This window comes from Heptranchias perlo, unplaced genomic scaffold (assembly GCF_035084215.1).
Source record: "Heptranchias perlo isolate sHepPer1 unplaced genomic scaffold, sHepPer1.hap1 HAP1_SCAFFOLD_44, whole genome shotgun sequence".
Classification (NCBI taxonomy): Eukaryota; Metazoa; Chordata; class Chondrichthyes; order Hexanchiformes; family Hexanchidae; genus Heptranchias; species Heptranchias perlo.
Genome location: NW_027139453.1, coordinates 3,099,868 through 3,115,431, shown reverse-complemented (window position 1 = coordinate 3,115,431; position 15,564 = coordinate 3,099,868). Strand labels below are relative to the sequence as shown.

The following is a 15,564-nucleotide window of genomic DNA, read 5'->3' as shown; positions in this document are numbered from 1 at the left end:
CAATCCATTCAGAAATACACCCGTTTACCACTACACTCTGCCTTCTGTCCCTTAGCCAATTACATACACACGGTACGACCGCCCATTTAATAACATGAGCTTCTATTTTCAGAATAATTCTGTTCGGTGGCACTTTATCACATATGTCCTGATAATAGCTATAACCCCGTGATTTTAATCTTAAGCAATGAGAATACAAACATTCAGGCCGAGTGAGAGATCGGGTTCATTCCCATTACTCGGGGGTGACGGGACCCGAGGAGAGCCAATCACATATGGGTTTACAGTCTCCGAAATCAGAGACGGAAAATAGCAAATCTCATCCCATCGAAATACATCAGTTGGGCTGAAGATCCGACAGCCCCTCGTCCCATCCCGGGTTTCCAGAACTGGCCGCTCAAGGGAACCTGAGAAGTCCATCAGAGGAAAACAAACAGGGGCAAGAGACATAGGCAGAGATAGAGAGATACATGCAACGAAAAAAAGAGTAAAAATCACCAAGTTCAGTGACTGATCAGAATTGAAGGTGCAGCTTAAAGGAAATTCCATCCCATGCGGTGAAATCTTCCAGCTGAACATTGGGCTGGAGGATCTCTGAAGCTCTAAGATAAGTTAGCGCTGCCTGGTACCGACAGACCTTATTTATTTGAGCATGTAACAGAATATTCCATTCCATGCGACACTGGTACAAGTACTGGGACAGGAAGGAACTGTACCATTGGAATGGACTCCACCTGAACCGAGCTCGGTACTGGGTCCGAGCGGAAAGCATAAAATGGGCGGTGAAAAGGACTTTGAACCAGTAAATGGTGGGGGAATGGCTCAGGTTGAAAAGGTAGTATGAATAATAATTCTAAAACAAACGAAAGGGAAGAGAGTGAAGTAGTGCTCAGAAATTACACTTTAGGCACTACAGATAAAGGCAAAACTAAAAGATATCAAGTAATTATATTAGGAAAGAGAAATAAGAAATGTGTGAGAAAAATAACATGAGAGCAGAAGGAGAGGGTAGGGTGTGTGGCGGAAATGAAGCGTTCTTTATACATACACACCGAGTATAAGGAAGAAATTGAATGAATTGCAGGCGCAAGTTCAACTTAAAGGTTAAAGGATGTTAGCCATTACTGAGACATGGCTGCAAGACGATCAGAACTGGAACTGAATATAGCAGGTTATAAGGCCCACAGGAAAGATAGGGAAACTGGAAGAGAGGGAAGAATAGCCTTAGTGATTAATGATGAAATGCTTCGATGATAAGAGAGGATATAATGAGAGATAGGCATGCAGTGGAGACTTTATGGGTAGAATTGAGAAATAAAAAAAATACTTAAAGCTGTAATGGGAGTTGTGTATAGGCCCCCTGAAAGCAGCTGTGAAGTGGCAGAATGTATAAATTCACGGACAGGGCATAATGCAAAGGAGACTTTCTTGCTGGTCACCTTCTGAATCCAGGGCTTTGCCTATTTGGTAGATACTACACAGTGAACGAGTTATACTTATAAAATAATGTAATGCAACACCTTTATAAATCGCTGGGTTAGGCCTCGACTGGAGTATTGTGTCTAATTCGTGGACGCCACATATTACGAAGGCCATTAGGAAGGCCCTGGAGATGGTGCAGAGGAGATTTACTTGTATAGTTCCAGGAATTAGTGAGTTCAGTTACGCGGGGAGACGAGAGAACTAGAATTGTTCTCCTTAGAGCAGAAAAGGTTAAGGGGAAATTAACGAGAATAGAGCCAGTGATAAGGGACCTCAGTTAAGTGGAGAGACCAGAGAAGCTGAGATTGTTCTCCTTCGAGCAGAGAAGGTTCAGGGGAGATGTATTAGAGGTCTTCAAATTTACAAGGGCTTTTGATAGAGTGAAGAAGGAGAAATAGTTTCGACTGGCAGGATGGTGGGTAACCAGAGGACACAGATTTAAGATAATTGGCCAAAGAAAAGAAAGGTGAGATGAGGAGAAATTCCGTTTCCGCAGGGAGCTGTTATGATCTGGAATGCACTGCAGGAAAGGATGGATGAAGCAGATTCAATTGTTACTTTTAAAAAGGGAATTGGATAAAGACTGGAAGGGCAAAACAATTGCAGGACTATTATGAAAGCTGGGAAGTGAGACTAATTGGATAGCCGAAAAAGAGCCGACATCGCAATGATGGGCTGGAAGACCTCCTCCCGTGCTGTCAGATGCAACGACCGCTGAGGTGTTAAACTCCATGCCACAAGAAGATGGCACCTTTGCCTAAAACATTCCCACTCACCCCAGAGGACTGTTGGAAGCATAGATTCAGAGAATGGTTAAAGCACAGTAGGAGGCCATTCGGCACGTCGAGTCCGTGCCGGCTCTCTGCAAGACCAATCCAGCTAGTCCCACTCCCCGCCCTATCCCCGTAGCCCTGATTTTGTTTCCCTTCAAGTACTTATCAAATTCTCTTTTGAAAGCCACGATTGAAGCTGCCTCCACCATCCCTTCAGGAGGGTGATCATTCATTCCTGATCACAACCAATCGCTATGTAAAAATGTCACGAGCGCGAGAGAGAGGGAGATTGAGGATGAGGAAGAGACAGAAAGAGAAAGACAAACACACACACGCACACACGGAGTTAGAGAGAGAGAGTTACAGAGATAGGGAGAGAGAGAGAGGCAGATTGAGAGAGGTATAGGGAGAGAAACAGAGAAATCGAGAGCTAGAGAGACAGAACGTAGACGGAGAGAGAGGGAGAGAACAAGAAGGAACGTAAATGAGAGAGAAGGACACACACGCACAGAATGACAGAGACAGAGACACACAGAGAAAGAGAGTGAGAGAGGGGCGAGAAGGAAAGAGACACAGAGGGAGAGATGGAGAGACAGAGAGAGAGAGAGAGAGTGACGTCAGAGACAGAGTCTCATAGAGGGACAGAGATATAGAAAGAGACATAGACAGAAACAGGGAGAGAGGGAGAGAGAGAGAGAGCGAGAGAGACACAGAGAGAGACAAGGAGTGTGACAAAGCGATGGAGACAGAGAGAGAGCAGAGAGACAGGGAGAGTCAGAGAGAGAAAGGAAGAGAGAGAGAGAGACGGAGAGAGAGAGACAGAGAGAGAGGAAACGAATCTGTAATGATTAACAGAAACAAAAAGAGAGAGTGAGAGAAAGGCAGACAGAGGGACAGCGAGCGAGAGACCGAGAGAGAGAAAGATAACGAGAGATAAGAGACAGAGAACGAGCGTCAGAGCAGAATGGGAGGCAGAAGGGGAGGCAGTGAGAGAGAGAAAGACAAGAGGGACAGTCGGAGAGAGACAGAGAGGGAGAGGGGGACTGGGAGAGAGGTAGTTGGAGAGAGAGAGATACAGAGCCACAGAGAGTCAGAGCGAATGGTGGAGAGAGCGGAGATAGAGACAGAGAGAGACAGAGAGAGAGAGAAACAGAGAGAGATTCACAGAGAGAGAGAGACAGAGAGAGGCACAGCGGGAGAGAGACACACACAGAGAAACAGAGAGAGTGTAACAGAGTCAGGGAGAAAAAGCAGAGAGAGAGGCACAGTGAGATAGAGAGAAAGACTGTGCAGTGTGAGGAAACAACTCTGAAATAATCAACAGAAACAAAAGAGAGGGGGAGAGGGAGACACAGAGAGAATGAGAGGGAGAGCGGAGAGGGGTCAGAGGGGAGAAACTGAGAAAGAGAATGACAAGAGGGGAGACAGAGAGATATACAGAGCGAGAAGATAGAGAGAGTAGAGATAGAGAGAATAAAGACGGAGAGGGAGAGTGTGGTCGGAGAGAGACAAAGCAGACATTGAAAGACAGAACGACAGAGAGGGTCAGATCAATAGTTGAGGCGGAGGCAAGATTGCGAATGTAAAATAAAGACAGAGCGAGAAAGACAGGGAGAGAGAGAAATAGTGAGAGAGATAGAGAGAGTGTGGAGAGAGGAAAACACACAGAAAAGAGGGAGACAAGGAGGTACAAGATCGAGAGACAGAGGGATCGTGAGAGAAAGAGATCGAGATAAGACTGAGAGACAAAAGAAGAAAAAAGAGACGGAAAGAGGGTAATAGAGAGATAGAGAGAAAAAAGAGACAGAAAAACAAAGATAGAGGGAAGAGAAAGGAAGTGAGAGAGTTGGGGCAGAGAGAGAGGGACAAAGATAGTGAAACAGGGTGAGAGAAAAAAGGCAAAGTGAGATAGACAGTGGGATGGAAATGAGAAGGAGAGAGAGAGGGGGGACGCAAAAGTGCAACGCAGCTGATGAATTCGGAGCTAATGTTTCCACATTTATGTCTCTTCGCCCTCACAGTGAAAAATTAGCAATTTTATTATCCTTATGGTTCAGTGTATAACCTGCAGATGCTGATACAGTAGCTTTAGAGCAATAAATTCTGCAGAGTTTTACCTGATAATACAAGTCGTTCATTCAAAAGGAATGTGGTAAAGAGAGCTTAATATTGGTGACTTCCCCGATTTCCTGCACTGCACCATTGGCAGCCGTGTCTTCAGCTGCCTGGTCCCTAAGCTCTGGAATTTCCTGCCTCTGATTCACTCTCCTCCTTTATGATGCTACTTAAAATTCACCTTCTCACGATATCCCTCAATCCACAACTGCCCACCTTCTCCTCATATCACTAAACCCCACCTACCTGCCTTCTCCTCATATCCCTTAATCGCCAACTGCAAACCTTCTCTCCCATTCGCTAAACCCGACCTACCCACCGTCTCTAAATAACCCTCAATCCCACCTTCCAACCATATCCCTCAATCCCCAACTAGCAACCTTATCCCCATATCACTAATTCCAACCTACCCACTTTCTACCCAATTTCCTTAATCTCACCTATCCATCGTGTGCCCATATTCCTCCCTCTCACCTACCAACCTTCTCCCCTTATCGCTCAGTCCCACCTACCCACCTTCTCAAGAGTTCAGAACGTACTCCCCTAATAAAGGTGAGTTTGGAGACTCAGAATCACTCCCAGGAGTATTCCAGTTTCTGAAGGGGTAAAAAGAGTTATGTTGTTCCTGATACTCAAACTTTCCCTCAAACTCTGAATCAGCTCCCACGCTAACCTGGTTGACGTAACTGCCCTCTGAAATATGGCCTCGGTATCAGACAGGTGCACCGAGCCCAGACGGGCCTGCAAAGTCCTTCTCACTCACGACTGGGAACTGGTGCCAAAGTTGGGAGATCTGTCCAACCGACTCGTCAAGCAATAACCTGACATCGTCTTCATGAGCCGAGGCTCAGTAGGCAGCATCTGGCCTCATAGTAAGAAGGCCCTGCGCTCGGGCCCCACACACACCAGAGACTTAAGCATCTTAATCCAGGTCGACAATTTCCTATGCCAGTACTGCCGGAGCGCCGCACGCTCAGAGGGTCAGTACTGAGGGAATGCTGCACTGTCAGAGGAGCAATACTGAGGAAGCGCCGCACGGTCGGAGAATCAGTAATGAGGGAGTGTTGCACTTTCGGAGGGTCAGTAAAGTGGGAGTGCTGCACTGTCGGAGGGTCAGTACTGAGGGAGTGCTGCACTGTCGGAAGGTCAGTAATGAGGGAGTGTTGCACTGTCGGAAGGTCAGTACTGAGAGAGCGCTGCAGTGTTGGAAGGTCAGTACTGAGGGAGGGCTGTACTCTTTGAAGTTTCGTCATTTGGATGAGATGTTAAACCGAGTGCGCTCATCTCAGTCTTCAATGGCCGACCCCTTATCTGGGGAATGGGGAATGAATATTCCCCAATGTTCTAGATTCGCCAGTCAGTGGTGTCACCATCTGTCCTGTCAAGTCCCCTCAGAATACCATATGTTTCAATGAGATGAGAAAGGAATAGGATATGTTGATGGGGTTAGATGAAGAAGGGTGGTGGGAGGCTCGTGTGGAACATAAACCCCGGCATGTATCTATTGTGCCGAATGGCCCGTTTCTCAGCTGTACAGTCTAAGTTTTTCTGGAAACTTATCATATATTGGGCCCGTCATGCCTGTGCTCGTTCTTTGAAAGAACTCCCCAATTTAGTCCAACACACCAGATTTTGCCCCATAACCCTGCAAACTAGTCCTCTTCAATGATATGCCCACTTGCCTTCAAAAAGAGCCTGTGGAATGTGGTTCCACCGCTCTTTCAGGAAATGCATTCCAAATCATGATAAACATCAGTGAAAAAATGTTTTCAAATTTACCCGAGATCTTTGGCCAATTATTTTATTATCACAGAGAGGAGAGCTGAAGAAAGAATATAGAGCTGAAGAAAGAGGGAGAGTGTATAGAGAGACAGAACGAGTATAGTCAGAGAGAGAGCAGGAGAGAGAGAGAAACATCCGGAGAATCAGGTGAGAAAGAGAGAGAGAGTGAGAGGGGATGAGACGGGGTAAGAGAGAGGGAAGGTGAGCACAAGAAGAGAAGCAGAGACAGAGGGGAAGACAGAGAAAGATAAGGGGGATAAGGAGAGAGACCGAGACAGGGCCAGAGAGAGAAAAAATAAATCAGAGAGAGAAAAAAAAACAGGCGAAGACAAACAGAGAGAGTGACGATTAGCTCACGTGGTGAGAGCGTGATATTAATGCCACAATGGGCGCAGGTTTGATCCCTGTAAGGACCATGAACGTTCTTTTTTATGAAGAGCGCAGTTTCCTCTCTTAATTTTAGACTGCGAGCGAATTATAAATGCAAAGTTTGGAAGGAAATTCACTCAGAACAGAGCATCGCAGAAGCATTTTCATGTTGGTGCTGTCAGTCCCGTATCATTCTGTGTCTGTTTAAAAGGGGTGAGCTGTCAGTCCAGGATCATCCTGTGTCTGTTTAAAAGGGGTGTGCTGTCACTCCTGGATCATTCTGCGTCTGTTTTAAAGGGATGTGCTCTCATTCCCGCATCATTATGTGACTGTTTATGAGGGGTGTGATGTCAGTCCAGGATCATACTGTGTCTGTTTTAAAGGGGTTTGCTGTCAGTCCTGGATCACAGACTCAAGTTACTGTTCAGAGCCTGAAAGCTTCGACGGCTCGATCATACTGGAGATCACAACCGACTGAGCGGAACTGGAGCATGAAAATCTTTCAATTAATGAAACAAATACTTCAAACAGGAAGAATTGAGCCCCCATAGAAATACTGAGATCAGAGGAGCCTGTCGCTAAGGCAAAGCAGTTATGAACGGAGATTTCAATTTTCCCATTGTCTGCGACATAGTGCATTTCGGACAGTTTACTGAAACAATATCATCGAACGGGGAGGATATAACTGTCACGAAACGGAGAACAAGCTTGAAAAGAAAAGACTGAGGAGTGACCTGATAGAAATCTTTAAGTTTAATGACAGGTTAGATTGGGTAGTCGGAGAGAAAATTATTTCACCGGCGAGTGAAAGCAGAACAAGGGGTTAAAAATCGAAGCTGGTCACTGATAAATCCAATATTAATTCAGGAGAAACTCCTTTACCCAGGGAGTGGTGAGAGTGAGCAACTCGCTACCACAAGTGAGTTGAGGCGACGAGCAAAGATGCTGCTAAGATTAAGCGAGATAAACACACGGGGGAAAAGGGAATAGAAGGATATGTTGATTGGGTTCGATGAAGAAGGATGAAAGGAGGATCATCTGCAGCATAAGCAACGGCATGGACTCTTTGGGACGAATGGCTTGTTTCAGTGCTCTACAGTGTATGCAGGGGGTAAGAGAAAGAGAGAGAGCAAAGGGAGAAAGAGAGAGTAGAGGGAGAGAGAGAGAACACGAGAGAGACAGGCAGAGACAGACAGAGAAAGAGATGGAGTTTGAGGAACAGTTTATGGAGAAAGAGAGGAGGGATAAGTAAATAGAGACAGAAGAAGATGTTTTGGAAATGCCTGTGAGCTGTTGGCAGCTGAACAATAGCCACTTGTTGCTGCTTCAATGGATTTGTTCCAGGAAGAATTTCGACAAAAACAGCAATTTGTATCTTAACATCAATCGGACTGAGAGAGTGGAGCAGACAGAGAAGGAAGGGAGAATGACCGAGAATGGGGGAACGCATTGATCTCTGGGAAAGTCCCAGGCTCCATCCCGGTGTCCGTTCGAAGATATCACCCGGTGTGGGATTGAGACCCACACACAGAGCATGGGAGAGTGCAGAGGGACTTTTACTCTATATCTAACCTGTGTTGTAACTGCCCCTGGAGTGTTTGATGGGACAGTGTAAAGGGAGCTTTACTCTGTTTCTTACCGTTGTTGGACCTGCCCTGGGACGGTTTGATGGAAGAGTGCAGAGGGAGCTTTAATCTGTTACGAACCGCAACTTCACCTCCCCTCGGAGTGATTGATGTGACATTGTAGATGGTGCTTTACTCTATATCTGACCCATTTTATACCTGTCCTGGGAACACTTTAAAATAAGTTGGTTGGTATTTCCCATGCCTCATATTAGAAAGCATTAATTCCGTGACAGTGTCTCTGTTGGTGAGCCCTGTTATTACAAAAATCTTTCTGTTCACACCGGAAGGTTCTGTCTCTCACTGGTATTCTGTTACTCGAGCAGTTCCTTCACAGGTCAGTGCTATGTGGCAATTGTATCATGGTGGGGGAGGGGGGGGCATCATTCCCAGGGCCCACCATCGTGCAGACACGGAGAGAGTCGATCGTTGTCCATTCAATGAGAGATCAAAACACAGTCCAGACTCTGAGAGAGGAGATCAGTCCAGATATTGAGAGAGGAGATCACAGTCCAGACATTGAGAAAGGAGATCACAGTCCAGACACTGAGAGAGGAGATCACAGTCCAGACACTGAGAGAGGAGATCACAGTCCAGACACTGAGAGTGGTGATCACAGTCCAGACACTGAGAGTGGAGATCACAGTCCAGACTCTGAGAGAGGAGATCACAGTCCAGACACTGAGAGAGGAGATCACAGTCCAGACACTGAGAGAGGTGATCACAGTCCAGACACTGAGAGAGGAGATCACAGTCCAGACACTGAGAGAGGATATCACAGTCCAGACACTGAGAGTGGTGATCACAGTCCAGACACTGAGAGTGGTGATCACAGCCCAGACACTGAGAGAGGAGATCAGAGTCCAGACACTGAGAGAGGAGATCACAGCCCGGACACTGAGAAAGCAGATCAGACCAGACAGGGAGAGAGGAGATCACAGTCCAGTCAGTGAGAGGGCATCACATTCCAGACACTGAGAGATGCGATCACAGTCCAGACACTGAGAGAGGCGATCACAGTCCAAATACTGCGAGGGTATTACAGTCCAGACACTGAGAGAGATTTAAGTCCAGACACTGAGAGAGTGGATCACAGTCCAGCCATGAGAGAGGAGATCACAGTTCAGACACTGAGAATATCAGGAGCAATTTTTTTTAAAAAATGCACTCAAGGGTTATAATCTCTGGATTATTACCTGAGCCACGTGCAAAGAGTCGGAGGGATAAGCAGATTTGGGAGGAGAACACATGGATGAAGGAGTGGTTCCATTTCGTGGGACACATTCACCTGTCCGAGGACAGGATGGAATTGTTCCGTTTTGGAGAGGCACCACCTGACCCGGGCGGGGGCCAGGATCCCAGCGCTCAGGTTAAATCGGGCTTTAAACGAGTAAATGGGGGGTAGGGCTCAGTTGGAATGTAATATAAATAACAATTCGAGAACAAAAGGGAAGAGACTATCGTCAGAAATTATGCGTTAGGCACTGCAGGTAAAGGAAAAATTGAAAGATGTAAAGTAATTAAATCGGGAGGGAGAAACAAGGAAAGTGTGAGAAATACAATAATACAATATGGGTAGGGTGTGTGGCCCAAATAAGCGTTCATTATAGAAACGCATGGAGTATAAGCAACAAATTGAATGAAATGCGGGCACAAATTCAACGTGCAGGGTACGAAATGGTAGCCATTACTGAGGCATGGCTGCACAACAGTCAGGAATGGGAACTGTCGGAAGGATAGGAGAACTGGTGGAGGGGGAGGAGTATCCTGAGTGATTAAGTATGAATTTACTTCAGTGATAAGAGAGGATGTAACGAGAGGTAAGCAGGCAGTGGAAACTTTATTGGATGAATTAGGAAATAGAAAAGGAATTAAGACCAAAGTGGGAGTTGTGTATGGACCCTCCTGTCGCAGCTGTGAAGCGGAAGAATGTATAAATGCGGAGATTAGACAAGCAGTGTGTTTGTAAAGGGGATAGATTTTTACTTTCATGCAGATAGGGATAAACAGACGAGCTCATGTCAGAAAGGTAACGAATTTCTGGAGTAAGTTCAGGAAAGATTTCTGCAACAATATATCCGAGGACCAACAAGGGGGCAGGCCATACTGGAATTATCAATGAGTAATGGGGCAGATTAGTTAATAGCCTAAAGGTGCATGAACGTTTATCTAAATTGGAAAACTGCACATGTCACTCCACTATTTAAGAAAGGTGACAGAAGAAAACCAGGGAATTATGGACCAGTTCTCCAAACATCTGTTTCGAGAAATTACTCGAGTCTCTAATTAAGGATAGTGACTGAACACCTTGAACATTTTCAGCTGATCGAAAGAGCCAGCATGGATTTTGTTTAGAAGAGGTCACTGCAGTAGTGGACAGGGGAATGCCTCTGGAGTTTGTTTCAATGGCATTCGATAAAGTCCCTCAGAAGAGACTGTTCGCTAAAGTTGAAGATGGTGGAAGTGAGGGGAAATGATTGACCTGGATTGGAAATTGGCAGAGCTGCAGGAGACATTGGGACAGAAATCGCTACGAGCGGCGAGGCAACGCTCACTGCAGCTGCTGCGAATTAAATTAACAAAACTACTGACTGCAGGCTCTGTGGCGATCAATTGCTGGAATTCGAACTTCACAAAAATTGTGCACGATCAACCCAGCCTCTGAGCAGCGTGATTTGCTGCGCAGCTGGAAAGGTGTGTGAGGAGAAGACACGACTACAAAAATCGGTAAGGACGAGTAATCCCGCCCACAGAATCAGGCTGCATTGCTGAAACAATCAAGCAGACCTCATTCCTTTGAAGTTAGCATTCTGTGTGGCATTGTAAATTTAAATAAAATCAAAAACCAAAGAAATAATCGAATTAAATTAAAGAGACAGAAGGGAAAAGTTTAAAAAATTATTTTGGAGTTTTAATTGTTCTTCAATAACCAAAAACTAATAAAATAAAGAGTAACATGAGAGTCCTCGTTTTTAAAAGTTAATCTTCACTTGTTTCGCAGTCATTAAAACTTACCGAGCTGTTAAAACTCAGTTTGGACATTGTATTTAGTATAATGATACCTGGACTTCAAGGGTGAGACAATGAAGTGAGATAACACAAACTAGGTTTGCATTCTCTGGAATTTAGAAGATTAAGGGGTGATTTGTTCGAAGTTTTCAAGACATTAAGGGGAACTGATAGGGTCGACAGAGAGAAACTATGTCCGCTGGTTGGGGAGTCCAGCAATAGTGGTGTCAGCCTGAAAATTAGAGCCAGAACTTTCAGGAGTGAAGTTATGAAACACTTCTACACGCAAAGGGTGGGAGATGTTTGGAACTCTCTTCTGCAAACGGAAGTTGATGTTCGCTCAATTGTTAATTTTAAATCTGAGGTTGTTAGATTTTTGTTAACTCTGTTAATATTGGGTTTCAGGCGGGTGAATGAAGTTCAGTCAGACATTCGCCATGATGCCATTGAATGGCGTAACAGGCTCGAGGGATCAAATGACCGAATCCTGTTCCGACGTTCCTGGTCAATGTCATCAACCACCCCAATCTTCAACACTCGGCGCTGCTGACCAGCAGTGACAGAGCAAAGAGAGACAGAGAAAGGGGCAAGAGAAAGAGAGACATAAGCAAAACGGTTGATAAATGGGGAGAGGGAGGGAGAGAGAAAAATGAAGATATCGACAGATAGTTCGGGAGAGTGAACGAGAGATACAGACAGGTTACAAAGAGAGATAGAAACAGAGAGGAGAGAGCAAGAGATAGTGAGAAATAGGAGAGCCCGAAAGAGAGACAGACAGAGAGGTAGCGACGAGGATAGAGGGAGAGACGAGGACAGAGGGAGAGAGAGCTGAGGGAAAGAGAGAGAGAGACGCAGAGGGAGACGGAGAGAGAGAGAGACGAATGGCGGGGGGAGAGCGATGGAGAGGGAGACAGAGAGATAGTGATAGAAAGGCAGAGAATCAGCAGAGAGAGAGAGAGACATAGAGAGAGAGACAGAATTATAGAGACAGAGAGATGGTGGGGGAGAAAGAATGAAAGATACAAACAGAGGGAGAAACAGACAGAGAGAGTGGGCGGAGGGAGGAAGAAAGAGAGGGAGAGACGGAGATGGATCATTGAGTGTCGATGGAGGGAGACAGAGAGAGAGAGAGAGAGAGTAGCGACAGAGAGAGGACGGTGCTTGTAGAGAGACGGGGAAAGAAAGAGAGAGAGAAAGAAAGTGAAGGGTGAGTGACTGGGAAAGAGAGAACCTGAGGGAAAGAGTCAGAGGGATGGGGACGGGATAGAGGGTGCAGTGGCAGAGAGTGTGGTGGCACAGACTGTAGTGCACAGAGTGTAGTGGCACAGAGTGTCTTGGCAGAGACAAAGAGAACGAGTAAATGGGAAGCTTGAAATTGAAGTTGAGATATATAGAAAGGGAGAGAGTTAGTGACTGAGAGAGGTGGAGACGAGAGGTGGAGAGGGAGAGAGATGGAGAGTAGAGGCAGAGAGTGAGGGGAGAGAGTGAAGAACGAAAGAGGATGACACAGTGCAGAGGCATAGAGACACCGAGAGAGACAATGAGGAGGCGGCGGAGTGACAGAGAGACAGGCAGACAGACTGTGAGAATCTGAATAATACGGACAGAGAGATAGTGGGGGCGAGGGAGAAAGAAAGAGACAGACAGATGGAGAAACAGACAGAAACAGACAGAAAGAGAAAGAAAAAGTGGAGACAGAGAAACGGAAGAGAAATAGTGAGAGATGGGGAAGAGTCAGAGACTGAGAGAGTGAGAGAGAGAGAGAGACAGAGAGAGAGAGAGAGGAATGGGGAGAGACATGGAGTGGGTGAGAGGGTGAGAGAGAGAGAGAGGAATGGGGAGAGACATGGAGTGGGTGAGAGGGTGAGAGAGAGAGAGAGGAATGGGGAGAGACATGGAGTGGGTGAGAGGGTGAGAGCGAGTACGGAGCGGGGAGAGTGCGACATACAGAGTGAGAGAGGCCGAGAGAGAGAGAGGGAGAGAGGAAGGGGTTAGAAAGCGAGCAGAGGGAGAATACGAGCAAAGAGCGAGGAGGGTGAGACGCAGAGAGAGAGTGAGGTATCTTGGGACAGGGACAGGGAAAGAGAGAGAGACTCCCACCTACCGATCTTCTCCCCATTTCACTCAACACAACCACCCAAACCTTCTCACAATATCCCTCAACAAAACTTATCACCTTCTCACCATATCCATCAACCCCACCTACCGAATTTCTGCCCACATCACTCAACCCCACCAACACACATTCACACAATATCCATCAATACCCACCAACCCACATTCTCCACATTTCCCTCAAACTCCACCTAATCACCTTCTCCACAAATACCTGACACACGGCGACCCAACTTCTCTCCATATCCCGCATTCCTTCCGACCATCCTTCTCCCAAGATCACTCTAACCCACCTAACCTGTTTCTCACAATATCTCTCAATCATAACCTACCCCCTTTATTCATATTTCCCACAATCACACTTAACCATCTCCTCACCATATCCGTCCACCACACCGACCAATTTCTCCCCATATTTCTCAATCCCCACCTACAAACCTTGTCCAAATATCACTCAACCACACCGACCCACCGTCATACAAAATCCCACAATTCCCAACTACCAATCTTCCCCCCATAACCCTCATTGCCCACCGACCTATCTTACTCCCATATCCCTCAATCCCAACCTACCCACATTCTCTCCTTATTCCTCAATCCCACCTACACACCTTCTCACACTATCCCTCAAACCCCAGATACCCAAATTCTCACCATATCCCTCAGTACAACCTAACCAACTCCCAATAACACTCAAATCACAGGTACACAACACTCCCCGTAACACTCAACCCCACCTGCCCACATTCTCACAACATCACTCAATCCCCACCAACACACCATCCCAACATATCCCTCAATCCCATCTACCCAACTTCTCACCATGTCAGTCAATCCCAACTAACCACATTCCGAGATCCCTCAATCAACATCCATGCACCTTAACCCCATATCCCTCAATCCCACCAACCCAACTTCTCAGCATAGTCCTCAATCCCCACCTAACCACCTTCCTTCCGTATCCCACAAACGCACCATCTCAGCAGATCATTCAAACACACCCAACCACCTTCTCACAATATCCATTAATTACCACTTAACCACCCTCTCACCATATCCGTCAACCGCACCTACAAACATTCTACCCATATCCCTCAATCCGCACCGACACACCTACTCCCCATATCACTGAATCCCACCGACACGCATTCACAAAAATCCCTCAATCCACAACTACCTCTCTTATCCCTGAACCCCCTATTGACGTATTTCCGCCATATCCTTCAATTCCCACTTCATCATGGGTGACTTTAATTCACATATATACTGGCCAAACCAAATTAGCAACATTACTTTGGAGCATTAAATTATAGAGTGTGTACGAGATGATATTTTAGACCAGTATGTTGAGGAGCTAATTTGGGAACAGGCTATCCAAGATTGGGTGTTGTGCATTGAGAAGTGGTTCATTAATAACCTTGTTGTGCTGGGTGCTTTCGGGAAGAGTGACCGCAACATGATAAAATTATTCATTCAGATACAAAGTGAAGTCGTGCAATCCGAAACTAGGGTACTAAATCTAAACAAACGAATCTTAGAAGTTATGAGGAGTGAGTTGGCTATGATAGATTGGGAACCTTCATTAAAATGTATGACGGTGGATAGGCAATTGCTGACATTTAAAGAACGAATGCATGAATTGCAACAGTTATACATTCCAATCTGGCACAAAAAAGACAAAAGGAAACGAGGTCCAAACACGGCAAACAAAATAAATTATGGATAGGATGAGACCCAAAGAGGAGTCATATAAATTTGCCAGAAAATGTAGCAAGCCTGAGGATTGGGAGCTGTTCAGAATTGAGCAAAAACGAGCCAAGAGATTGATTAAGAGGGAAAAATAGAGTATGAGTGTGAACTTGCAAGGAACATAAAAGCGGGTTGTCAGAACTTCACAAGAGGGAATATGATATTGAGATAGAGGATCAGCCATGATCATATTGAATGGTGGAGCAGGCTCGAAGAGCCGAATGGCCTTCTCCTGCTCCGATTATCTATGATTCGATGACTCGGTTGCCGAGATTTCCACCTTCAGCAGGTGGTGTCAGATCGGTCGTCCATTACACACCCTGCCACATTTTCACTTCGATTCAATTGAAAATAATTGACAGAATATTATGGGCTGATTGCCTGCAATTTCCCAAAGTGCTCTCCCGGGGAGTGACGCTCCACCGCAAGTTCCACTGCCCGGATTGTGAGTCCGCTGAAGGTTGAATTCACCCCCAGTGATTCATGGGGGAGAACAAAACCCTGCACGGCCTCGGTTTCGCGCTCTCCACAGTTTGTTTGATTAG

The 15,564-nt window shown here is 46.0% G+C and overlaps 1 protein-coding gene across 11 annotated transcripts in view; it reads right to left on the bottom strand.

Annotated features, from left to right (window-relative positions):
• LOC137312967 (probable G-protein coupled receptor 139) overlaps positions 1-15,564 on the bottom strand; it is a 109,833-nt gene that overhangs the window by 19,246 nt on the left and 75,023 nt on the right. The window lies entirely within an intron of this gene.